This window comes from Amblyraja radiata, chromosome 32 (genome assembly GCF_010909765.2).
Source record: "Amblyraja radiata isolate CabotCenter1 chromosome 32, sAmbRad1.1.pri, whole genome shotgun sequence".
Lineage (NCBI taxonomy): Eukaryota > Metazoa > Chordata > Chondrichthyes > Rajiformes > Rajidae > Amblyraja > Amblyraja radiata.
The window spans coordinates 26,910,669-26,936,506 of NC_045987.1; the positions used below are offsets into that span (position 1 = coordinate 26,910,669).

The following is a 25,838-nucleotide window of genomic DNA, read 5'->3' on the forward strand; positions in this document are numbered from 1 at the left end:
CAAGGTCAGGATCAAACCTGCAGCAGCACCACCTGCTGTACTACCATGCTGGCTAAAGTTAATAAAACTCTGTTTATGAATATTTCATGGTAATCGTGCAAATAATTGATGATAATAATACCCAAATCAATGTCATTTGGAAACCATTTAATTTCTACCATGAATGCAAGAGATAAATTCTATTATGCCATTTTATTCAAGATTTAGTGAAAAGATTGCAACTTCAAAATATGGTTAACATTTCAAGTCAATAACCTTTCATAAAAATTCAATACAGAATTCTTCAAATTCTGATAAATCACATTCTCTATCAGTATCTGTACTACCTCTTCCTGCTACAAACCACCTATCAATTACTTTTGCCCAGTATTTTTTTCCTTCGCCATTAGTACATCCTAACCTATGATTTGCAAAGCATCTCACTTGTCACTCTCTAAATGCCCCTCTTAAAAAATCATCCCGACAACAATCCATGCTTCAACTATCACCGATATTACTTTGCTTATCCATTCACCACACCCCCAACAAGCCCATCCCCAAAATAAATTATTTGCAACTTAAAACTAACTTCTCTCTTGCCCCCACAGATGAGCACCAGGTCACTATCTCTCGCACCTTCACTGATTTCATCAACTCTGGCTCCCTGCCCTCTCAAGTCTCCAACCTCATCGTTCCCCAGCCCTGCATGGCCCGATTTTACCTTCTCCCCAAAATGCACAAACCTGACTGTCCTGGCAGACCCATTGTTTCTGCCTGTTCATGTCCTACCGAACTTATTTCCACATACCTCGACTCCGTCCTATCCCCCCTGGTTAAATCCCTCCCAACTCATGTTCAAGACACCTCACACGCTCTTTGTCGACTCCAGGACTTCCATTTTCTAGGCCCTCATTCCCTCATCTTCACCATGGATGTCCAATCACTGTACACCTCCATCCCCCACCAGGAGGATCTCAAAGCCCTCCGCTTCTTCTTCGACCGGAGAACCAACCTTCGATTTTCCAGCATCTGCAGTTCCTTCTTAAACACCCTGTCTACTGATACTCTCCCCCGCCTAGCGGAGCTGGTCCTTACCCTTAATAACTTCTCGTTTGATTCCTCCCATTTCCTCCAAATGCAAGGCGTAGCTATGGGCACGCGTATGGGCCCTAGCTATGCCTGTCTCTTTGTAGGGTACGTCGAACAATCCTTGTTTGAGACGTACCGTGGCCCTATCCCCGAACTCTACCTTCGCTACATCGATGACTGCATTGGTGCTACCTCCTGCACCCACACACAACTCACTGACTTCATCCATTTCACCACTAACTTCCATCCTGCACTCAAATACACCTGGACCATTTCCGACATTTCCCTACCATTTCTTGACCTCACTATCTCCATCGCAGGTGATAGGCTCCTGACCGACATCCACTATAAACCCTCTGACTCCCATGGCTATCTGGACTACACTTCTTCCCACCATGCTTCCTGTAAGGACTCCATCCCCTAATCCAAATTCTTCCGTCTATGCCGCATCTGCACCCAGGATGAGGTGTTCCACACTAGGGCATCGGAGATGTCCTCATTCTTCAGGGAATATGGGGTTCCCCTCTTCTACCATAGATGAGGCTTTCACCAGGGTCTCTTCTATACCCCGTGACTCTACTCTCACTCCCCATCCCCCCCCTCGTAACAAGGGCAGAGTCCCCCTTGACCTCACCTTCCACCCTACCAGCCGTCACTTACAACGCATAGTCCTCCGTCATTTTCACCACCTCCAACGCGACCCCACCACTTGCCACGTCTTCCCATCTCCTCCCCTGTCTGCTTTCCGCAGAGACCGCTCCCTCTGTAACTCCCTGGTCAATTTGTCCCTTCCCACCCGAACCACCCCCTCTCCGGGCACCTTCCCTTGCAACCGCAAGAAATGCTACACTTGTCGCTTTACCTCCCCCCTTGATTCCATTCAAGGACCCAAGCAGTCTTACCAGGTGAGACAGAGGTTCACCTGCACCTCCTCCAACCTCATCTATTGCATCTGCTGCTCTAGATGTTCTACATTGGTGAGACCAAGCATAGGCTTGGCGATCGCTTCCCCGAACACCTCTACTCGGTTCGCAATAACCAACCTGATCTCCCGGTAGCTCAGCACTTCAACTCCCCCTCCCATTCCGAATCCGACCTTTCTGTCCTCTACCTCCTCCATGGCCAGAGTGAGGACCACCGTAAATTGGAGGAGCAGCACCTCATATTTTGCTTGGGCAGTTTGCACCCCAGCGGTATGAACATTAACTTCTCTAATTTCAGGTAGTCCTTACTTTCGCCTCCCCTTCTCAGCTCTCCATCAGCCCACTGGCTCCTCCTCTTCCTTTCTTCTTCTTGTTTCACTAATGCTGCTTAAGGTCATACAGCACAGAAAGCGGACCTTCGACCCAACTCATCCATGCTGGCCAAGGTTCGGTTTCTGTGCTGTATGACTTTATCTGCAGATTTCATGGCATGAACCATGAAGTTATTTGAGAGGCTAGTTATGCAATGCATTAAATCCAGTCTACCAAGCATCCTTGACCCACTGCAGTTTGCCTAATGCCACAACAGGCCCACGGCTGATGCCATCTCCCTGGCCCTACACTCATCCCTGGAACACTTGGGCAAGAGAGACACCTACGTCAGACTTCTATTCATAGACTGCAGCTCTGCTTTCAATACCAATATCCCAACCAAGCTCATCTCCAAACCCGTGGAACTCAGAGTCAGTTCTCATCTCTGCAACTGAATCCTCTACTTCTTGACCAACAGGCCACAATTGAGGACAGGTGACAAATCATCTTCTACGGTAATCCTCAACATTGGGGCTCTGCAAGTATGCATTCTCAGCCCCTTTCTTTATTCCCATGCACCCACAACTATGCAGCCCAATACAAATCCAACTCATGTTACAAATTTGCAGACGACAGGATATCAAATAATGACAAGACGGGTGCAGGAAGGATATTTAGAACATCGTAACAGAGTGTCAAGACAGCAACCCTGATCTCAATGTAAACAAGACAAAGGAGTCTTAAAAGGATAGAGATCGACTTCAAAAGTGAAGTGGTACACAAATACTTTGACTGTGCCGAAGTAGAAATGGTTGAAAGCTTCATGTTCCTAAGAGTAAATATCACCAGCAACTTGTCCTGGACCAGCCATATCAAAGCAATGGCCAGGAAGGCATACCAACACCTCTACTTCCTTAGAAGGCTTAGAAAGTTCAGCATGTCCCCAACGACACGCACTCAATTCTACAGATGCGCTGTAGAAAGCATCTTATCGGAATGCATGACAGCATGGTTTGGGAACAGCTCCATCCAAGATCGCAAGTAATTGCAGAGAATTGTGGACGCAGTCCAAACCATCACGCAAACCAACATCGCTTCCATTAACTCCATCTGCACTGCACACTACCTCCGCAAGACCACCAGTAAGATCAAGGACGAGTCTCACCCCTGACACTCCCTCTTCTCCCCTCTGGCAAGAGGTACAGAAGTGTATAAAAACACATACCTCCAGATATAGGGACAGTTTCTTCCCAGCTGTTATCAGGTACTGAACCATCCTATCACCAACTAGGGAGCGGTCCTAACCTACCATCTACCTCATTGGAGACCCTTGAACTATCTTTAATTGGACTTTACCTTGCACTTAAAGTTATTCCCTTAATCCCGTATCTGTACACTGTGGATGACTTGATTGTTGTCTGAAGAGTCTCGATACGAAATGTCACCCATCCTTTTTCTCCAGAGATGCTACCTGACCTGCTGAGTTACTCCAGCATGTTGTGTCTATCTTCATGTACAAACCGGCACCTGCAGTTCTTTTCATACATTGATTGTAATCATGTATTGTTTTTTCCGCTGACCAGATAACACGCAACAAAAAAGCTTTTCACTGTACCTCGGTGCACGTGACAATAAACTAAACTAAAGTGTCGTGCAATCATCTTGAATTTTTGAAGTGTGGATTAATTTATGGTGCAATTTCTGGAAGAGGAAACTGTCATATATCCAGAGTTGTACAGCTGGAAGCAGGGCCTCGTCCATCTCATCCAAGCCAACCGCATTGATCAACCAAGCTGGTCCTACATGCCTGCACCTGGCCCATATCGAAACCATTCTTATCCATGTACCTACCCAAGTGTCTTTTAAATGCTGTGATTGTACTTGGCCAATTCCTCTGGCAGGTTGTTCCATGTACTGTGTGAAAAATATTGCCCTTGGGTGCCTTTTAAATCTTCTTCTTCTCACCTTAAAGCTATACACTTTAGTTTTTGACTTACTGAGGAAAATATTTCATCAGCAAATGAAATAGGGAGTGTTGAAGGATGCTGTCTACATGGACTTCCTGAAAGTATATAATACCATAAATAGACAAAGGAAGCAGCCAGCCTGCTCATCCATTCATGTCATAGATGGTCCTATAAATTGTCATCCTTCCTGGGCAAATTCCATTTCCTTTTATTCCTCAGTGCTCAAAAATATTAAATTCACTATTATATTGAATGAGCATCAACAGTCCTCTGGGCTATATAATGTATATAAATAATAAGCACAGTGTATTGGATAAATCCATTTGACATTTATTTTAGGTGGCAAAGATGTATTTGGATTAGCAATATTTGCCAAGAAGCGTTTCCCTGGTTTAATGCTGAGGTTAAGGTCATAAACACATTGATGGCTTGATTATTGATGGGGAGTGCAAAATTGGTATTAAGTTACTGTGACTAAGTAGTGTGGATAAGCGGAAATTAACCCAATTAACCTGTGGTGGCTTTTATACTTTGAGTCTCCTCTCATTCCATCTATTTCACATAATTTTCAGCCTTTCCCTTCCTCCCCCAGTTGTATTTTTCTAATTTCTACTAAAAGTATCCAAGCCATTTGGATACAAGAATGACCATAAATTGTTCAGCTCCTTGACCCTGTTCAATTGAACAAAACAAATAGAAAATCTAAATTGCATATCTGTAAATATGAAATAAAACTAAAAGTGCTGGAAACACCAACATCGGAACCAGGAAATATTGAAAATACTGGCATGTTTTAAGTGGCAAAAAATTAGGTGTGGAAAGAACCAAGGAATTGACTGCGCAACGGTGAAATTAAAAAAGAAAATAGATAACAAAGATTCCAGCTCAAAGTGTGTTAAATGACAATTAACCTATGTGCAGAAGGGGAAACAAAATAAAAATACTGTTGAACCTGTGAGACAGGGAATACAGGGATTGCTAGAGGCGTGAAACAAAGGAGACTGCTGGAAAAATCCAGCATATCAGGCAGCAACTATCAGGAGAAAAAAAAAACATCAAAACGGGCCAATTGAAAAGCCTGGAAATCTGAATCAAATACAGAAAACACAATGAACGTTCTGCAGCCGGGACAGTATTGTGGAGACGGAGACAGAGACATCTTTCTAAGAGAGATCCCCATCATGAGAGTCTGACTTAATCACCTCTACACAGATGCAGACAGACCTATCAAGCACCACTAACATTGCCAGACCTCAAACCAGAATTGATCATGGAAGAAGGTGGCACTGCGGTAGCATTACTGTCTTACAGTGCCAGAGACCCAGGTTCGATCCCGACAACAGGTGCGGTCTGTATGGAGTTTGTACGTTCTCCCCGTGACCTGCATGGGTTTTCCCCTGGTGTTCCGATTTCCTCCCTCACTCTGAAGACGTACAGGCTCGTAGGTTAATTGGCTTGGTAAAATTTTAAATTGTCCCTAGTGTGTGTAGGATAGTGTCAGTGAGCGGGGATCGTTGGTCGGTGCGGACTGTGTGGGCTGAAGGACCTGCTTCCACACGGTATCTCTAAATTAAACTGAAGAACACATGAAAACAGGAGCCAAAAGACTGCAGATGCTGGAATCTTGAACAAAAAACAAAGCGCTAGAGAAGCTATGTGGGTCACACAGGACCTGTGGATGGCAATGGACCAAACCTTTTGGGACTAAACCCTTTTATCAAAAAGGGGGTTTCCAACCCGAAATGTTGTCTGTCTATCACCCTCCATGGATCCTGCCTGACTCACGAAGTTGCTCCAGCAGTTTGCTTTTAGCATAAAAAATAAGGAGAAAGAGTAGGCTATCTGAGTTAAGCGGAGGAAAAGAAGGGCCCTCAGAGTTTATGTTTGACAACAGGCAGATAGGATTAAGAAAAAGACTACAGTAACTAAGCATGTCAGGCAGCATCTCTGGAGAACATGGATAGGTAATGTTTCGCATCGGGACGCTTCTTCAGACTCCAAACCAGACATGTCCCAACCCTAAAAATCACCTGCCGATGTTCTCCAGAGATGCTGCCTGTCCCACTGAATCACGGCAGCATTTTGTGTCTTTTTTTAAATCAGCATCTGCGGTTTCCTGCATCTTCAGGCAATGTTGTTTACATTACCCTACAGGATAGTTTCCCCAATTATCTGAAGCAGGATGGTTAAGGGAGAACCCTACACAAAATGGTCATGTTACAGTTCAATAACTTTGGAGATTTCCAATCACATTACAGGAAAGATGGGATTGCAAAGTGCAGAGGAAATTTGGGGAAGAGCCAAGACAGGAAAGCTGGAGCTACGAGGAGAAATTGCATTTGGGTTCTTTGAAAAAGGCTGAGGGGAGACTTAATTGCGGCATTTAAAATTATGAGGAAGGACCCATTTCCTTTAGCAAACAGGCCAAAAGTCAAGGGTCAGAGAGGTAAATCCATTGGGAGAAGAATTAGAGGAAAATTAAAAAAATCTCTGAGGGTCTGGAATTCACAGCCTAAAAAGACAATTAGAAACAGAAACCCTCATTATATTTAATAAGTACTTCAAGAGATGCAATCTACAGCGCAGTGGATCTTACACTATAAAAGTGGGGAATTGAGAAACAAGGAACTCCAAATGCAGGTTTACAAGAGCAAAATGTTCTTTGCTCTTTTGAACATTGAAATCCAAGTGCACGGTGCTTCATTTGCTACAAAATGTTTATTTTACTCCACACATCAATATAATCCCAGTAAATAAATATTAGATTATAAAGATACATTTGTTTTTAATTTACTCTCCAGGTGAAATGGACATGATATATTACACATGGGTTGCAAACAGCTAATTACGCCAAGTTCCAGGCAATGATTATCTCCAATGAAACTCGAAACAAATTACCCTCAACATTCAATGATATTACCAACATTTCCACAAATTCAAATGAAACAGCCACAAAAACCAGATCAGAGAGTGGGTATCTTGCAGACAGCCCTCACCTCATGTCAAAATTCCATTACAAGATACAAGAGATAATGGAATACCCTATATTTATCCAGATAAATGCAGCTTCAATAAAATTCAAACAGCTTAATGTGGATACAAAGAATTGCAGAATCTGGTTTACGGAAAAAGATAAAGTGCTGGAGAAACTCAGCAGGTCAAGAAGCATCCCTAAAAAACATGGATAGAAGAAAATTCCGAACTTGAAAAGATACCTATGCATGTTCTTCAGATGTGCTGCCTGACCCATTGAGTTACACCAGTGCTTTGTCTTTTTTCTCAAACAGTTTAAACCCATCCACTCCAATGATTTGGCCCCATCATCGTCCCAAAACATTCACGTTCTCCTCCGCTGACTAGCATACTGCAGTCTTGCGCAACTACTACAAGATGCATTGTATACTATACAAATTAGTTATCACTTTTGAATCTCTTACCTTTGTTTACCAGTTTCTACTCCATGCCATTTCAAGATCGGCAGACTTGTTTGTGACATTCCTTGCTTCATCCTTTCACCTCTCTGGTCTAATATTCAAGTTTCTATTGTTTGGTATTTTCACTGGATTTCTGTGCAACGAATCCTCTTCCTACTGTACCATCGGGAATCTATCATCTTGAATTGCTTCATTACCAAAAAATGCATCTCCAAAATGTTCCTCCATCCTCAGTTTTAAGCACATTACCTCATCAATTACAAAGTGCTGACTGGCCCGCTGAGTTACTCCAGTACTTTGCATCTTTTTGGTAAAAGGGCTACTGCAGTTAATTGCTGAAAGATAAATTAATCTAGACAAAGATAATGAATGGATCCCTAAACGTTTTGATACCAACATTACTATCAAAGATTTTCATGCTCCCTGTAATCCTCCTAGAAAAAAAAGTTAAATGCTGCATGCAATTGACAAACGGATCATATAGCTTTTTTTGCTTGCCTATATCATCTCAACATCCCAATGAAATTACCTCAAATTCATTGTCATCGCTCTATTACTAACAGCAGTTCAAACACAGGGAATTGGACAACTTTCTTTGCAAAACCCACCTAAACTAAACAATAAGCCCATACTAGACAATTAAAACTATAATTAAATTTGTATACCAATGCCACAACTTGAGAGTTCAAACAGCTAATTCAGGAAAGCCACAATGTTTCTATGGTTAAAAAATATCTATCCATCGGAGCTTTATGAAACATTTTCACTATAAAATTAAAAGTTGATACGTGAACAAATCATATGGAAGTAATTAAACCATTCTGCATTTCTGGTATTCCCTTACAAGCATAAATGCATGATCTGAAATCTTAAAATAATCAATGGTGTCATAGCTTGGATAATCTGGGTGTGGATTGTGAGAGCTCTGTACAAGAATAAAGCTGAACACACCACACTACTTGTCGTTGTCCAAGTTCCTACTGTCAAATATCATATGTTTTGATCTATTACTTTACTTTGTATTCACTATACCTTTCAAACCCACCTCTGTTGCTGTCACATCTTGTATGATTGAAATCTACCCCCCTCATTCGACTCATCCCGTGACCAGTCTTTGACACAGCAGAGACACACCAGCTCTTCAGTTCACCTTGACCTCTGCCAACCAAGTAAAAATTTGGGGTTTGTCCAATATGCCTGCATTCTCACCTTAAGCTGACTTTATCCATTCCCTTCATGATTATCTTCATCTCAGCCTCAGCTCAGCCTCCCACACTCAAACAAAGTATCTCAGCCTATCCAACCTCTCAATATAAATCAAACCTGCAGGTCCTGATAACATCCTGATGAATCTCTTCTGCATCATTTCCATGTGATCCTTCGTATAGCTGGGCAACCAGAAGTGTACGTAGTACTCCAAGATGGCCTGTCCAACTGAATAGCAATTTTCAGAGAACCATACTCCTGTATGCCTAGATAGGGCCATGAGACATAGGAGCAGAATTAGGTCATTCAGGCTCAACTTTGCTCCGCCACTCGCTTATGGCTGATCTCTTTTTCTCACTCAATCGCAGAGAGGTTTTTTCTTCTCAACAATTAGATCTCAAGATCTCACCGTTGTTGAACTTTCTTCAGGGCTCTATCATTTCCTGTTCAAGTCCTGCCCTCGTTTGACATACCAAAGTACAATGCCTCACACTTGTCAGAGCTAAATTCTATTTGCCATTCCTTGGCCCTATTTCCCAAAATATCAAGATCCTGTTGTAAACTTAGATATCCTTCCTCATTGTTCACTATACCACCAATTTTGGTTTCATCTGCAAATTTACTAACAATGGTAAGCACACTATCATCCTACTGGTTTATGTATATAACAAACAAGACACCAGTGGCACTCCATGGTCACTTCCAATCATAAAAATAACCCTCCTCAACCACCCTTTGATACCTTCGTCCAAGCCAATTTTGAATACAATATGCTAGCTCATCTTGGATTCCATGCATCAAACCTTCCAGACTAGCCTACCATAGAGGGACCTTGTTAAAGTCCATATAAACAATATCCACTGACTGCCCTAAATTCCCTTGGTGACCCCAGCCTACTTAACCTCTCCCTATAGCTCAGACCCTCTAGTCCTGGCAACATTCTCATAAATCTTCTCTGTACCCTTTCCAGCTTGACAACATCTTGAACACAACAAGAACTGAACACGATAGTCTAAATGTGGCCTCACCAACATCTTATACAACTGCAACACGACCTCCCAACTTCTATACTCAATACTCTGGCTGATGAAAGGCAATGTGCCAAATGCCTTTTTGACCACCCAATCTACGTGCTACTCAACCTTCAAGGAACCTTGCACCTGCACTCCTAGATCCCACTGCTCTATAACACTCCCCAGAGCCCTAACCTTCACTGTGCAGGTCATGCCCATGCTAGATTTCTCAAAATGCAACACCTCACATTTCTCTGTATTAAATTCTATCAACCATTCCTCAGCCCATCTGGTCAATTGATCAAGATCCTGCTGCAATTTTTTACAACCATCTTCACAATAGGCAAAACCACCCACTTTTTTATAAAACAATCTTATAATAGCGATACAAGCCTGAGGCCAGGGTGGCCTACTTACATGTCAAATTCATATCTCTGTATGAGCATGCAATGAAATCAGATGCTTGTTGAATCACTCTCCACCCACAGCAAAAAAAGTGCAAAGTGTTGAACAGCTTTTAATTACAATGGAGTATCCAGCATGAGTCACTGCTTTTGATAGTGGCGAGGAAGAGATTGGAAGCAAATGTGAGTGGTGTGTGTGTGGGGGGTATGAATGGATATTGAAAAAGACAAAACTAAATTTCATACGCATTTACAACATTGATACAGTGGAACCATGTGTTACTGCTGCATATTATGTTCAATCTACATGCTCAGATGGATGGCAATGTGATAAGATTTTCTACCAGCAGATTTTATGACATATTCAACAAAAGCAAAACATGTTTCCATTTTAATTCATCATAACTATAATCACAAAGTAATTTCTCCAGTTATAAAAAAGGTATTCAAGTGCAGATGTTAAAATGCAAAGCATGTTACTTCGACTAATACCAAAAAACATTTTAAGTTGAATTTCTGAATGAAATTCAATTGGTAAATGCCCCATTCTCAATCCAATATTTTTTTTAAATTATATTAAAACATCAGTTAGTAGATTTGTACAGTCAATTCTCATTGAGGATAGGCAAATAAACGAGTCTGAAGAAGGGCTCGACTAGAAACGTAATCTATTCCTTTTCTCCAGAGACGCTGACAGACTCGCTGAGTTACTCCAACTTTTTGTATCTATCTTAGGAAAACATGCAGGTCATATTAATCCAGACCACTCTCTCACATCTCGCATTAGACTTCTGCAAGAGCAGACCTTAGAACATATCATTAGCCATTCTTGGAGGTGGCAGCCAAAAAAGGTACAATATAAATTAGCAATCACAGTGCATTCAGATTGTTCAATAATCATTATGCTGATGTAATTGGACATTTTTCAAATGTTACATTTGTAGCTGGGTGATTAATTAAAAATGTTACAGATTGAGATAATTTTCAAATAAGGATCGATCAACTTTGAAAGCTTGATATGCTCATAATAGTGCATTACGATAACCGCAACTTCCTAAAAATCTTATCGTTTACAGTTATAGAGTATGCATTCTCAGGCCACACAACTATTCAGCAACCCATAAAAGTTTGTAAGTGCAAGTGTGAATGTTGAAATTAACATGTGAAAGAGGGTTAATAAATCTGACTTTCTCGTCTTCTTCCAAGTTATGCCCCCAACAGTTATAAGGAATAATTTGTATTTCCAGCCCTTTGAAAATCAACATATTTACATGACTACAACACCACAGTGAAATCTGGTATATCTTAATTCTGATTGCACTGAAATAACTGTATAAGTAGTAACTCAAGGATTTTTCACAGTTAGCCCCAAACAAAATTTGAAGCTTATGTGAGCAATCTTAGAAAATTATTCCATCATTTATAAATAAAAAGATCCAAAATTATACAACATTTTCAGAAATATAATGTGTCTCAAGTAATTTCATACAGATCGGTAAAAAAAACTAGAAGCAGTACAACTGTTTTACAAATCAGCAAATAATTGTTGAAGGAACAAGCACTCTCACATACTCTAAATATGAGAGTTCATGTTTTATTTTAAGGTACTTGTCTGAACTAATACCCTACCTTTAACCGATTAACCAGGCATGAACCAGTGCCCAAGATCGTTGTAGTTCTTTTCTTATATCAGAGGACAAAAGCAACAAGTTGGCATCCTTTCGCAATTTCCTTCTTTCAATTTAATTTAAAACATTGGAGAATTCCAAGTAACATATAAATTGATCACAGAAAAAGGATCAGATAAAACTTAAGAAATGCGAAGTTTACAAACACCCAAGTTAAAGCAGTAGTGGCTGCCTGGTCTTTAGCCTAAAGCCTGCACAGACAGCTGCACACTGGCTGCAACCCCCTACAGCAGATGGTGTTCGCACATTCTCTACAAGCTGAATTCCTCTGTGGCAGCCAATCATCAAGGGTTTTTCAGGACGCTGCACTCAATAGCCTAGCGTCTTACAGACAACGTTACAGCTTTTACCATAACAAGATGAATAAGCTGTCGACAATGGGATAGCATGCAGACCAGCATCTATTCCAGACAAAAGTGAGACAAGCTTTTAAGATGGAGTATATATAATAGAATAAACACCTGCCCAAGGAATAATTATACACAAAAAAACCTTCACCTGAACTTCAAAACATTTTAATCAAGCAATGCACTCCTGTTTAAATTTTTTTGGGGGAAAAAAATAAGATGCTGAAAATGTGGTAAAAATCTACTTAAAAACAAATCAAAAACGGAAACTGAAAGATGCCTCGAGCACATTATTTTTTGTTAAAAACATGTCAAACAAGTAACTTCAACGAGATGTATACCATACACATTGATAGTGTTAATTGGCACTATTAAGTCACTACATCCAACATCAGAATTTGAAGTTAGTTTAGAAATAACCTTGTTATCGAAATGAGTTTTATTAATGTTTCAAAGATATCAATAAAATTAAATACAATGAGCTTTGATTTTAAAAAATACCTAAAATGCTCATCAAAATGAAGTTATTGTTTCGTTGAAGAATTCAGTGATTAAAACTAATTTTATCTATTATAGTAGATTACAATATTTAATTAGAGGAAAAGCAAATGTCCACTCAAACTTGGTATTGCATTTAGTTAATCTTGCACATATCTTGGGAGTTTGCTGCTGTTCCGGAGTCTGCTTTGCAAAAAGATGGTTGCTGGGGGCTCTACATTCAATAAAACGTGGCCTGATATATACAATAAAAAACTCCTTCCATGTACACACTTCCTACTGCTCACTAAACCTATTCCACTAACAATGAAGATATAGCATATGGCACTACAGCACATTGCAAATTAGGAGCAGGTATGTTTAGCAAATCAGTAAACAGCAAATAGCCGTGTGTTCCATTTCTAGTTCTCACGTGCACTTGTAGAACATAAAATCAGGTTATCAACCAAATTAAGTCAAAAGATCTAAGCAGTACAAATATAAAGAATAATCTGAGCCAAATAGATCTTACCAATGATTTCGATCTTTTTCTTTGCCATCAATCACAATGCTCTAAACACCAGTTGTCTCCAAATATCATCATTTTCTTCATAGAGTCAAGCAGCATGGAAACAGGCCCTTCGGCACAACTTGCCCACACTGACCAACATGTCCCATTAAAACTAGTCCCACCTGCCTGTGCTTGGCCCATATCCCTCTAAACCTATCCTAAAGTACCTGTCCAATGTTTCTTAAACATTGCAATAGTACCTGCCTCAACTACCTCCTTCAGTAGCAAGTTCCATACACCTACCATCCCTTGTGTAAAAATGTTACCCCTCAGGTTTCTATTTAATCTTTCCCCCCTCACCTTAAGCCTATGTCCTCTGGCTCTCGATTCCCCTGCTCTGGGTAAGGGACTCTGTGTACTTAACCAATCTATTTCTCCCATGCTTTTGTACACCTCTATAAGATCACCCGTCATCCTCCCGCGCTCCAAGGAATAGAGTCCTAGTCTGGTCAATGTCTCCTTATAGCTTAGGCCCTGGAGTCTTGCAACATCCTCGTAAATCTTCTCCCTACCCTTTCCAGCTTGTACTTCTGTACATTACAATTCCCATCACTCAGGTTTGCAGGGACTCTTATCTTTAAATTATGACAAAAGGTCAAGTTAGTTTTTTCCAACATACTGCTTGATTCACAACAGGAGGAACAAACCGTGATTTAAGACCACTCTACTGCATCTTTTTTTAAGCTTAGAATAATTGAGAATAACTAATTTAACAAAAATATTTCAACTAATTTTTTCCATGACAAACAAATTTAAAAAAACTTAACGCAGAGTACTTAAAGGGAAATATTTTTCTAATACTGATTCTTCATTTTAGTTCTATCTGTGACGGTTATGGCATTTATATTTTTAATAGTAAAAGGAATGCTCCCAAATCAACCGCACAATTGCATTGCTTTGAAGTCTCTCTGAATCATAGATTTTCTGGCAGCAACCGATTCTCAGGAAATCTTAATTTGGCAATTATTTCACTAATAATGCATAAATACATCTGATACACATTAACAAAAATCACAAGATCTTCATATTAAAAAAACTTAGATGGATGATTACCTGCTATTATTTAATTCACATTTTTGCAGATGGATCAATGCTACCTGCACTATCCAAGGCTGGAACAGCAAAGATTAAGATAGCATCTTGATCTATGGCCAGTCAATAGACGTTAGTACAGTATAGTATCCAAATTAGCATAATCAAAGAAACATAGAACATAGAAAATTGGTGCACAAGTAGGCCATTCGGCCCTTCGAGCCTGCACTGCCATTCAATATGATCATGGCTGATCATCCAACTCAGTATCCTGTACCTGCCTTCTCTCCATACGCCCTGATCGCTTTAGCCACAAGGGCCACATCTAACTCCCTCTTAAATATAGCCAATGAACTGACCTCAACTACCTTCTGTGGCAGAGAATTCCACAGATTCACCACTCTCTGTGTGAAAAATGTTTTTCTCATCTTGGTCCTAAAAGACTTCCCCCTTATCCTTAAACTGTGACACCTTGTTCTGGACTTCCCCAATATCGGGAACAATCTTCCTGCATCTAGCCTGTCCAACCCCTTAAGAATTTTGTAAGTTTCTATAAGATCTCCCCTCATCGTTCGAAATTCTAGCGAGTACAAGCCGAGTCTATCCAGTCTTTCTTCATATGAAAGTCCTGCCATCCTAGGAATCAGTCTGGTGAACCTTCTCTGTACTCCCTCTATAGCAAGAATGTCTTACCTCAGATTAGGAGACCAAAACTGTATGCAATACTCCAGGTGTGGTCTCACCAAGACCCTGTACAACTGCAGTAGAACCTCCCTGCTCCTATACTCAAATCCTTTTGCTATGAATGCTTACATACCCATTCTCTTTCTTCACTGCCTGCTGCACCTTCATGCCTACTTTCAATGACTGGTGTACCATGACACCCAAGTCTCGTTGCATCTCCCCTTTTCCTAATCGGCCACCATTCAGATAATAGTCTACTTTCCTGTTTTTGTCACCAAAGAAAGTCACATGGTTGATGTGACTTCCCTTGTAATCAAGGCCTGCCAAGGCACATATACTAAACTGGACTCTTAAAAAGGGGCACAAGACTGGAGATGGTACCTCTTAAATAAACCTTTAATTATGGAGCAGGCCAGATAACACCTCAAGGTCAATTCCAATTCCAACTTGAAACCTTCCTTGAGAAAGTGCCAGACACAGTGTGCCAGCTGCAAACTAAAGTTGGTGTAAAATCTTGTCTGATACATCACGGTCACGGTGGCGCAGCGGTAGAGTTGCTGCCTTGTAGCGAATGCAGCGCCAGAGACCCGGGTTCGATCCAGACTACGGGTACTGTCTGTACGAAGTTTGCACAATCTCCCCGTTATCTACGTGGTCTTTCTCCCACATCTCCGGTTTCCTCCCACACTCCAAAGACATACAGGTTTGTAGGTTAATTGGCTTGGTAAATGTGAAAATTGTAGGATAGTGTTAATGTGCGGGGATCGCTGGTCAGCACGGACCCAGTGGGCCGAAGGGCCTGTTTCCGCGCTGGGTATCTATACTAAACTAATTTCATAGTTTAACTGAAACTTATTTTACACAGTATTCTCAGTAGATACATATTCTCAAGGAGACATTCATTTTTTATTGAAACCATAATCTGTATTTACTCATTTTTTCAAACACAACTTTTGTGGACGGTATGTCTTTTAATTAAATATGAAAGTCATGTGAGATAATTGCAGTGCAGCCAGTGGTAAATACTTTCCATTGCATATGGTTACATTTAGTTTGTTCACCAGTTAAAAACTTGTATCTCCATGAATTCTTTACCAGCAGACAAATGATAACTGAAGCATAAACTTCTGCATTTCAATCAATTATCCTAATTTCCATCTACTTGTTAGCCTTTCACCCCAAGAATCTATTGTTGCCCTGAAAATATTCAAAGACTTCCCCATCTAACCTTAAAGTAAACGATTTAATCTTCATCTTAAATTGGTGACATTTTTTAAACAGCGAATTCCTAGATCGGATTCATCCACAGGAGGAAACGTCTTCTCCATATCCCTCAGGATCTTCAGTTTCAAATCAATAGCCATCTCACTCTTCTAAACTCCAGCACATCCAAGCCCAACCAATGCAACTTTTCCTCAAAACGAGCTGTCCACTCCAGTGATTATCCAATAAGCATTTATGGACCAATTCCTACATATTAGCATGGCTTCTAAAGGTAATCTCTCATTTCTGACATAGATTCACCAACAACTCTGATAATCAGGGACACTCAGAGCCAGAGCAGCAAATATTTTGGACGTGTAGATGTTAGTCATTAAAACATATTTTACTGTTCTGCATATTCCTCCGCAACTGGATACTCAATTTCCTCATCAACAGAACATAACCAGTACGAGTAAGCAGCAATACTTTCTGTTTAAGAAGGCACTGCAGATGCTGGAAAATCGAAGGTAGACAAAAGTGCCGGAGAAACTCAGCGGTTGCAGCAGCATCTATGGAGCGAAGGAAATAGGCAACGTTTCGGGCCGAAACGTTGCCTGTTTCCTTCGCTCCATAGATGCTGCTACACCCGCTGAGTTTCTCCAGCACTTTTGTCTACCAGCAATACTTTCTGCTCGATAACCATCAGTACGGGAGCACCTCCTCATGGTTGTGCGCTCAACCTCCTGTTTTACTCACTTTATATCCTTGACTCTGTAGCTACACACCGTTCCAACTCCATCTTCCAATCCCAATCACAATCACAATAATACTTTATCAGCCAAGTATGTTTTACAACATACGATGAATTTCGTTTGCTAACTCAGTCAATCAAATAAAAAGCAACGGAACACACAAAATATATTTTAACATAAACATCCACCACAGAGACTCCTCCACATTCCTCACTGTGATGAAAGGCGAAAAAAAAGTTTCAATCTCTTCCCTTGTCGGGGGCCTCGAGCGCACCGTTGACGGGACGATCTTGACTTCCGTAGCCGGCGGCGTTTTCGCCCTCCGCATCGGGGCGATCAGCTCCTCCATCGGGGGGATGTCAGCTCCCCTGCGCTGTGCGATCAAAGCCTGCGTCGGGGCTGGTCGTGCCTCTGCGTCGTTGGAGCTCCTGACTAGCCTCTCCCAAGACTGCAAGCTCTCGATGGTAAGGTCTGCAGGTTGCGGTTGGAGCGATCCCAGGCAAGGGATCAACTCCGATGTTAAGTCCACGCCCCGCGGTGGGGCTCAAGGTCAGTCCGAGGAGGCCTCCAGCTCCATCAATAATAGGCTACAGAGCGACCGAAGATGCGATCCGGAAAAAAATTGCATCTCCGACAATGAAAGATACTAAAAAAAAGTTTCCCCCGACCCCCACATAAAACAAACCGGAGAATTTATTTACATAGACTTTTAAAAGGCACTGAAAATTAAAAATAAGACGAAAAAACAGACAGAATGTTGGCGGGGCTGCCAATCGTGCAGCGCCCCTGTTATGTGACAACAACACTGTTGTTCGGCTAATTACAGATGACGATGAGTCAGAGTATAGGAGGGATATCAACCGACTGACAAAATGGTGCCAGATCAAAAAATTTGCTCCCAACGTCAGTAAAACCAAAGAACTGATTGGTGACTTTAGTAGGAGGCGGCTAAGGATCCAGTCGCCTGTTTTCATCGACGGGACAGTGGTGGAAAGTCAACATTCCTGGGCATGCAAGATCGGACCCGGACACAGCTCATTAATATATATAATAAAGAAAGTCCATCAACACCTCTATTTCTTTAGAAAATAGAGAAGATTTGGTATGTTGACGAATACTCTCTTGAACCGCTACAAGTGTACAGTGGAGAGCATATCAACTGGTTGCATCACGACCTGGCTCGCCAACTCAAATGCTCATAAAATAAGACGATTGTAAAAAGCGATGAGCAATGTCCATCGCAAGTACCGACCTCCCCATTATCGAAGATATCTACAGTGTTGCTGCCTCAAAAAGGCAACCAGCATCATCAGGTACCTGCACCACCCTGGCCACACTCTCATTTCATTCCTAAAATATAAATTTTAAAGGAAAAAAAAAAATCAGGAAAGTGGTAGAGGAGCCTGAAACCTAACGTCCAGGTTCAGGAGCAATTCCTTCCCAATAACCATGAGGTTATTAAACACTACAACTTCCAACTAAGCTCTGAACTACATAGACTTGGGTGGGCAATGGTTTTGTCTTTGTACTATTATTGTTTGTTTGTGTTTTATGTACTGAACTTTTTTTGTTTGTTAGTTATGGTGTTTACAGAGTACTATTTTTACATACCCAAGATAGACGCAAAAAGCTGGAGTAACTCAGCAGGTGAGGCAGCATCTCTGGAGAAAAGGAACAGGTGACGTTTCGGGTCGAGACCCTTGTTCAGGCCAAGGATCAGGGGAGAAGGAAACTAGAGATATGAAGAGGTACAAAGAACAAATGAATGAGCAAGTGTGGGTTAAAACATGGTCGTACAGCCGGAGAGATCATAGATGGGGTGCAGTGAGAGGGTGTTGCAGAACTCTGAGGAGAAGTACCTCTTCCAAGTAGGCATACCTTGAAGAGATTTTGCAGTGGAGCAGACAAAATGTGCAGGAAGGAACTGCAGAAGGTGGTTTAGACAAAATGCTGCAGTAACTCAGTGGGTCAGGCAGCATCTCTGGAGAAAAGGAATAGGTGACATTTCGGGTTGAGACCCTTCTTCAGACGGAGAGTCAGGGGAGAAGGAAACTAGAGGTATGAAGAGGTACAAAGAACAAATTAACGAGCGAGTCTGGGTTAAAACCTGGTTGTAGAGCAGGAGGAATCACAGAGGAGGTGCAGAAGGGTCTCGACCCGAAACTTCACCTACTTTTCTCCCGAGATGCTGCCTGACCTACTGAGTTACTCCAGCATTCTGTGCCTATCTTCGGTGTAAACCTGCATCTGCAGTTCTTTCCTACACATGATTATATACCAGTTGTGCTACTGCAAGAAAGAATTTCATTTAACCGTTTCAGGAAACAACAATAAAGCACTTTTCTTGTATATTTACTTTTCATATATTACACAGTATTATAGTAAATTTCCCAGTTAACCAGGTATGTCTAAAGGCAGTGGTTATGTAGCCAGCTTTCTTTGCGTGCTATCCAATCAAATCGGATACATGAATATATTTAAATCAAACAGAATGCAGAACTTAGTTGTCAGAATTGTAGTTTTATAGTTCCAGCAAAAAATTCCAATGGTCGCAATGGTCTGGACAGTATCCTAGCTAATGGTTGGACCATTCAGAAGCTTAATAACAGGGGAAGAAGCTGTTCCTCAATCCGCTGGTGTGCGGTTTCAAGTTTCTGTATCTCCTGCCTGATGGGAACAGGAAGGAGGAACGACCATCGTGGGAAAGGTCTTTGGTGCGGCACGGTGGCGCGGAGTTAGAGTTGCTGCCTTACAGCGCCAGAGACTCGGGTTCGATCCTGACTACGGGTACTGTCTTTACGGAGTTTTTACGCTCTCCCGTGACCGTGTGGGTTTTCCCCAGGTGCTCCGGTTTGCTCCCACACTCCAAGACTTACAAGTTTGTAGGTTATTTGGATTTGGTAAAGATTGTAAATTATCCCTAGTGTGTAGAATAGTGTTATAGTGTGCGGGTGATCACTGGCCGGTGCAGACTCGGTTGGCTGAAGGGCCTATTTCTGTATCTCTGTATCGCGCTGTATCTCTAAACTAAACTAATTAAGTTGGCTGCTTCGAAGTGTAAATGGAGTCAATAGTGGGGAAGGTACACACAATTGCTGGAGAAACTCAGCGGGTGCAGCAGCATCTATGGAGCGAAGGAAAATGGCGACGTTTCGGGCCGAAACACTTCTTCAGACCTTCGGTACCTTCGATCTTCCAGCATCTGCAATTCCTTCTTGAACTCAATAGTGGGGAGTCTGGTTTTTATGGTAGACTCGGCTACATCGACAACTATCTGCAATTTCATGCTTTCTTGAGCAGAGCTATTCCCAAACCAAACTGTGATGCAACCCAGCAATATGCTTTCTACAGTGCATCTGTAGAAGTTTGTAAGAATCGTTGGAGACCTGCCAAATTCCCTCATTCTCCTGAGAAAACAGTGGCTTTGGTGTGTCTTCTTGGCTGTCAATTCAATGTGGTTGTTCCACGTCAATATTGGTCAGATTTACGACACGGAACTTGAGGGTTTCAATCATTTCAGCACCTTAGATGTGGAGCTCATGGTCAGTTGAAAGTGCACATGATCCTGGCGAGTGGAAGAACTGGATCCTTGGTGAGGCCAAGGGGAGCACAGGCAAGTAGAAGAGAACATGAGAAAGGAGCCCTGGCAAGTCAGAAAGGAAAACAGCAAATATTAATCTGGTAAGCCAAATGCCAAACCAACAAGATTTTTGAATGGAGGCACAGGAACTACAGATGCTGCTTTACAAAAAAAAGTCACTAGGCAGATCAGGCAGCATCTCTGGAGAATATGGATAGGTGACATATTGGGTAGCAGATTATGAGTTTTATTGCAACTGAGGCATAGCCTCCGTAGCTTTGCATTCAATTCCCTAAGCCTAAGGTAGTAAACTTTATTACTTAAAAATAAACAATCAGATAAAATAAAACCATGACCCAAATGTATTTGGGCTGATATAAATGTATCACAGGATAGAATGTTTAATCTGAAACTCTAACAGCAGAATTTTGGAAAAAAGTCAGCAAATTACTTGGAAAACAAAGCAATAAGCAGTTAACATACAGATTTGCAAACATCAGTTATCATGCATCATGAAATAAATGTACTTAGCATTTTGGACAACCTAATGGAACCAAGGATCTACTTTAATAGTGCAGCAGCCCAACCATTCAACTGACCTTGTTTAATATCAACATTTCAAAACAGTGGAACTTATATTTGCATCTTGTAGCAGCAATGCATTTGTCACTTTGCGCCTTCTCCAGTGACGATCTTCCATTTGTCAGGTTTGCTATTTGGGCTCATTTGCACAATAATACTCGATTACACATTAATAACAGGGAGATAAAGATCTTTCTATCAACTTTTAAACACCAAACACCTAAATCAATAAAATATCATTTCAGATCATGGATCTTTTGCATAATATTCCATAAGCACCAGAAAACAATAATTATTTCCATATTTAACTTTTACTATCCAGTCAGTACAAGCATCAAGTCAAACATGCAAGTTGTGACATGGCAGAGAATATTGCTCATTGCTTCTCAGCCCCATTCATTCCAGAATTATAAAGTGTATGCAAAAAGCTGTTATCAGGCAACTGAACCATCCTCCTACCAACTAGAGAGTGGTTCTGACCGACCATGTACCTCATAGTAGACCCTCAGATTATCATTGAATCAGACTTTTCGTAACTTTTTCTTGCATCAAACGTTATTCCCTTTATCAACCAACCAATCTCCATTTACTAATACTCTCCACCGCCTAGTCTTTAGCTGGTCCTTACCCTCAACAACTTATTGTTTGAGTCCTCCCATTTCCTTCAAATCCAAGGCATAGCTATGTGCCCCAGCTATCCATGCCTCTTTGTAGGGTACGTCGAACAACCCCAGTTCGAGGCGTACCGTGGCCCTATCCCCGAACTCTACCTTCACTACATTGACGGCTGCATTGGTGCTACCTCCTGCACCCATGCAGAACTCACTGACTTCATCCATTTCATCAAAAATCTCCACCCAGCACTCAAATTCACCTGGACCATTTCCGACATCTCCCTACCATTTCTAGATCTCACCATCTCCATCACAGGCAACAGACTACTGACCTACTAACTCCCATAGCGGTCTGGACTACACTTCTTCCCACCCTGCTTCCTGTAAAGACTTTATCCCCTACTCCCAATTCCTCTGTCTACGCTGCATCTGCACCCAGGATGAGGTGTTCCAGAGCAGGGCATCGGAGATGTCCTCATTCTTTAGGGAACGGGGATTCCCCTCTTCTATTGTAGATGAGGCTCTCACCAGAGTCCACTCTATATTCCGCAGCTTTGCTCTTACTCCCCATCTAATCGTAACAAGGACAGAGTCCTTCTTGTCCTCACCTTCCACCCCATCAGCCGTCGTATACAACATAAAATCCTCCGACATTTTCGCCACCTCGAACGGGATCCTACCACTGGTCATATCCTTCCCATCTCCTCCTCTTTCTGCTTTCCACTCCCTCCGTAACTCCCTGGTCAATTTGTCCCTTCCCACCCAAACCACCACCTCCCCGCGTACTTTCCCTTGCAACCGCAGGAAATGCTACACTTGTCGGTTTACCTCCCCCCTCAACTCCATCCAAGGTCCCAAGCAGTCTTTCCAGGTGAGGCAGATGTTCACCTGCACCTCTTCCAACCTCATCTACTGCATCCGCTGTTCCAGGTGTCAACTTCTCTACATCGGCTAGACCAAGCGCAGGCTCGGCAATCGCTTCGCCCAACACCTCTGCTCAGTTCGCATTAACTAACCTGATCTCCCGGTTGCGCAGTACTTTAACTCCCCCTCCCATTCCAAATCTGACCTTTCTGTCCTGGGCCTCCTCCATTGCCAGAGTGAGGCACAACGCATATTGGAGGAACAACACCTCATATTTCGCTTAGGTAGTTTACACCCCAGCGGTATGAACATTGATTTCTCTAATTTCAGATAGTCCTTGCTTTCTCCCTCATTCCCCTCCCCAGCTCCCCCACAAGCCTACTATGTCCGCCTGTTCCTTTCTTTTTCCCGGCCGCCCGCCCCCCCACCAGACATCAGTCTGAATAAGGGTCGTGAACCGAAACGTCGCCTATTTCTTCTCTCCATAGATGCTGCCTCACCCGCTGAGTTCCTCTAGCATTTTTGTCTGCCTTCCCCTTATCCTGTATATTTACACTGTGGGCGGCTTGATTGCAATTATGTATAGTTTTTTCACTGACTCGATAGCACGCAAAAAAGCTTTTCACTGTACCTCAGTACACGCGACAATAAACTAAACTAGTCAAATCATGTTAGTGCCACATGATCCTTTTAGACCACTATCTCCACACATTCCTAAGTAAACCTTTGGCACTCCAAATGTAGAATTGTATCTTGAAACTCTACGTGATCCTAGTCAGAGGGTGGTGAATCTGTGGAAATTATTGCCACAGACGGCTGTGGAGGCCAAGTCGATGGATATTAGTTAAGGTGGAGATTGACAGATTCTAGATGAGCAAGGGTGTCAGGAGTTACGGAAAGAAGGCAGGAGAATGGGGTTGAGAAGGAAAGATAGATTAGTCATGATGGAATGGCGGAGTAGATTTGATGGGCGAATGGTCTAATTCTACTCCTATGATAAAATAGTTGCTACCATTCAGTGCTGTCGCAGACTTTAAGTTTTTAATGTCTATTTTCTGTAGAATTATTTTGCTTTTTGTACAAATTGAGCAAAGCAACCGTCTTTTCTTCCTTTAGACGCTTGGGGGGGAAATGTCATTTATTCGGATGACATCACTGACCATTTTAAACATGGCAGTTATTGAAAAGCAAATAAAACCAGCAAAATTCCATTATACGAATATCCCATACCGTTGCCTCATGCATTATCAGCAATTTATCAATTCAAGTTTATTCGTCATATTTTTCTGTGGTATCCTTGATCCGTTAATGACTGCAGACCATTAACAGAGATAGCAGCCTGATGTATAAGCTGTTAAAATACATTGATCCATATAGCAGCTACATTTATTTAAATAAAGAGGATTGATGTATTGTCCCTTGCCAAGTATTAAGTCGTGTTTATATTTTGAGAATTGTGTTCTTTTAAATATTTTCTTGAATTGGAAAAATGATGACCACCAAACATTCATTGCCAACTGTTCAAAGATTGTTTGCTCGTGGATGGGGTCAGTTCTATCTTGCCTCCCACCTCCCCACTTTCTTGCATTAAGAGCATAAAGTCCTCCTGGATTGAAGTGGCAGTTACCAGAAAGTCAATGCAGACCAATCTGCAAAAGGCAGGATTTCTACAAGCCATTTAGATCAATGGCCATCGTGGGCAACTCACCGGTGACTGTAAGTTAAGCCCTTGTGCTGTTCCCCCTAAACCTAGCCAGAGTGTTTTTGTACACTATATATAACTACAAGCTGAAAAACGTTGCCAAAATAAATATGTCGTATTTTCCAGTTCCTGCTGATACAATCTAATCTCAAGTAATATATTACAAAGAGGAACAAGGAAAACCAAAATATAAACCGGGTCTCCTGTTCCACAAAAAAGATTACTGAACACAGATTGCTTTTAATTGTGTATTTTGCATTGATGAGAACCTTTAACCACAACATTGTTTCCTGCTATAGCTGATTTTTGTTCAGGAAACTTTATAAATTCAATATTTTTGATGTACTGGGGCAGATTTTTCTGTGACTTGTTTAATAGTACACACTGTTATTTAGACAGAGTAGATTCAATCAAAGGAAATCCAGATGCTATAGTCCAGGATGTGTCTGCTTTACAAATTCTGAAACTGTTGAGGTAATTAATCACCTCCCAGTTCACAACTTGAATAGAGTCGATGCATCCAGAGTGTTTTGTACTGATGCCTTGGAAACATTTTGCTGCAAGTGTAATCATTCCATTCTTACCTAATTAATATTACATTCATCTCAATCATAGATACACAATCTCTGTCACTGAAAGTTAATTTTATCAAATTTGAAGTCTTATTTCTCAAGTTGAAAAAAGTCTCAGTTACATCCCTTAATTAAAAACTCTTTCCTTCTGTATTACGTTGTGCCTAATTCAGAAATTAATGAAATATTGTAGTTAAATTTTCCTTTTCAGACATTCACTGTGTTGCTTCAAACTGATACAGCATGTTCAGAGGTCCTGGATGTTCTGTTTAAGATCCTGTGGTGTTTGAATGTATGGTTGAAAGGGAGATCTTATTCAAAAGCTCATTAAAAAGCTTTTGGAAAGTGCAAGTCTGACAGACAGTGTTTTTCATTAACAGCAAAATCCAACCAATTATGCTTGATACTTCCAATTTTTTTTTGTCCAGGACTGCATAGCCTGAAAATTCCATAATTTCAAAATAGCAGCCATAAAGCTTATTTTCAGGAATCAACAAACATGGGCACTATAGCAAAACAGCACCACACAAAATTGGTTATAAATCTACTTATCTTTCACATAGCGGCTCCAACTTGTTAATGCAGTTTCTTCAGCATATTAAAGCAGATCATCAAAAATAAGAAATATATTTCAGAGCTGATGACCAAAAGAGAATCAATGAAGTGGGCATCACTAGATTTGCAAACCTACATTTTAAGGATTACATTTTAAAAATAGCAGAGAAACTTCAAGTGGAAATTTTTAAAGGGCACTTGTATGGCTGAAAATCACAAGCAGATCAACCAATGTGAACTACCATTCCAAATTCATTCCAGATCCAAGAAACAGGTAAAAAATGATCA

At 41.3% G+C, this 25,838-nt stretch overlaps 1 protein-coding gene across 3 annotated transcripts in view; it reads right to left on the bottom strand.

Moving 5' to 3' along the window:
* The window catches only part of LOC116990966 (DAB2 interacting protein), a 649,973-nt gene that overhangs the window by 483,460 nt on the left and 140,675 nt on the right, over positions 1-25,838 (bottom strand). Inside the window, exon 1 of one of the 3 annotated variants that reach the window (XM_033049171.1) lies at positions 11,957-12,217. The exons of the other annotated variants lie outside the window; for them this stretch is intronic. The gene's annotated coding sequence lies outside the window, so the exon portion shown is untranslated. Of the gene's footprint in view, positions 1-11,956; positions 12,218-25,838 lie in introns of those variants that run through there. 3 annotated transcript variants of the gene reach the window in all.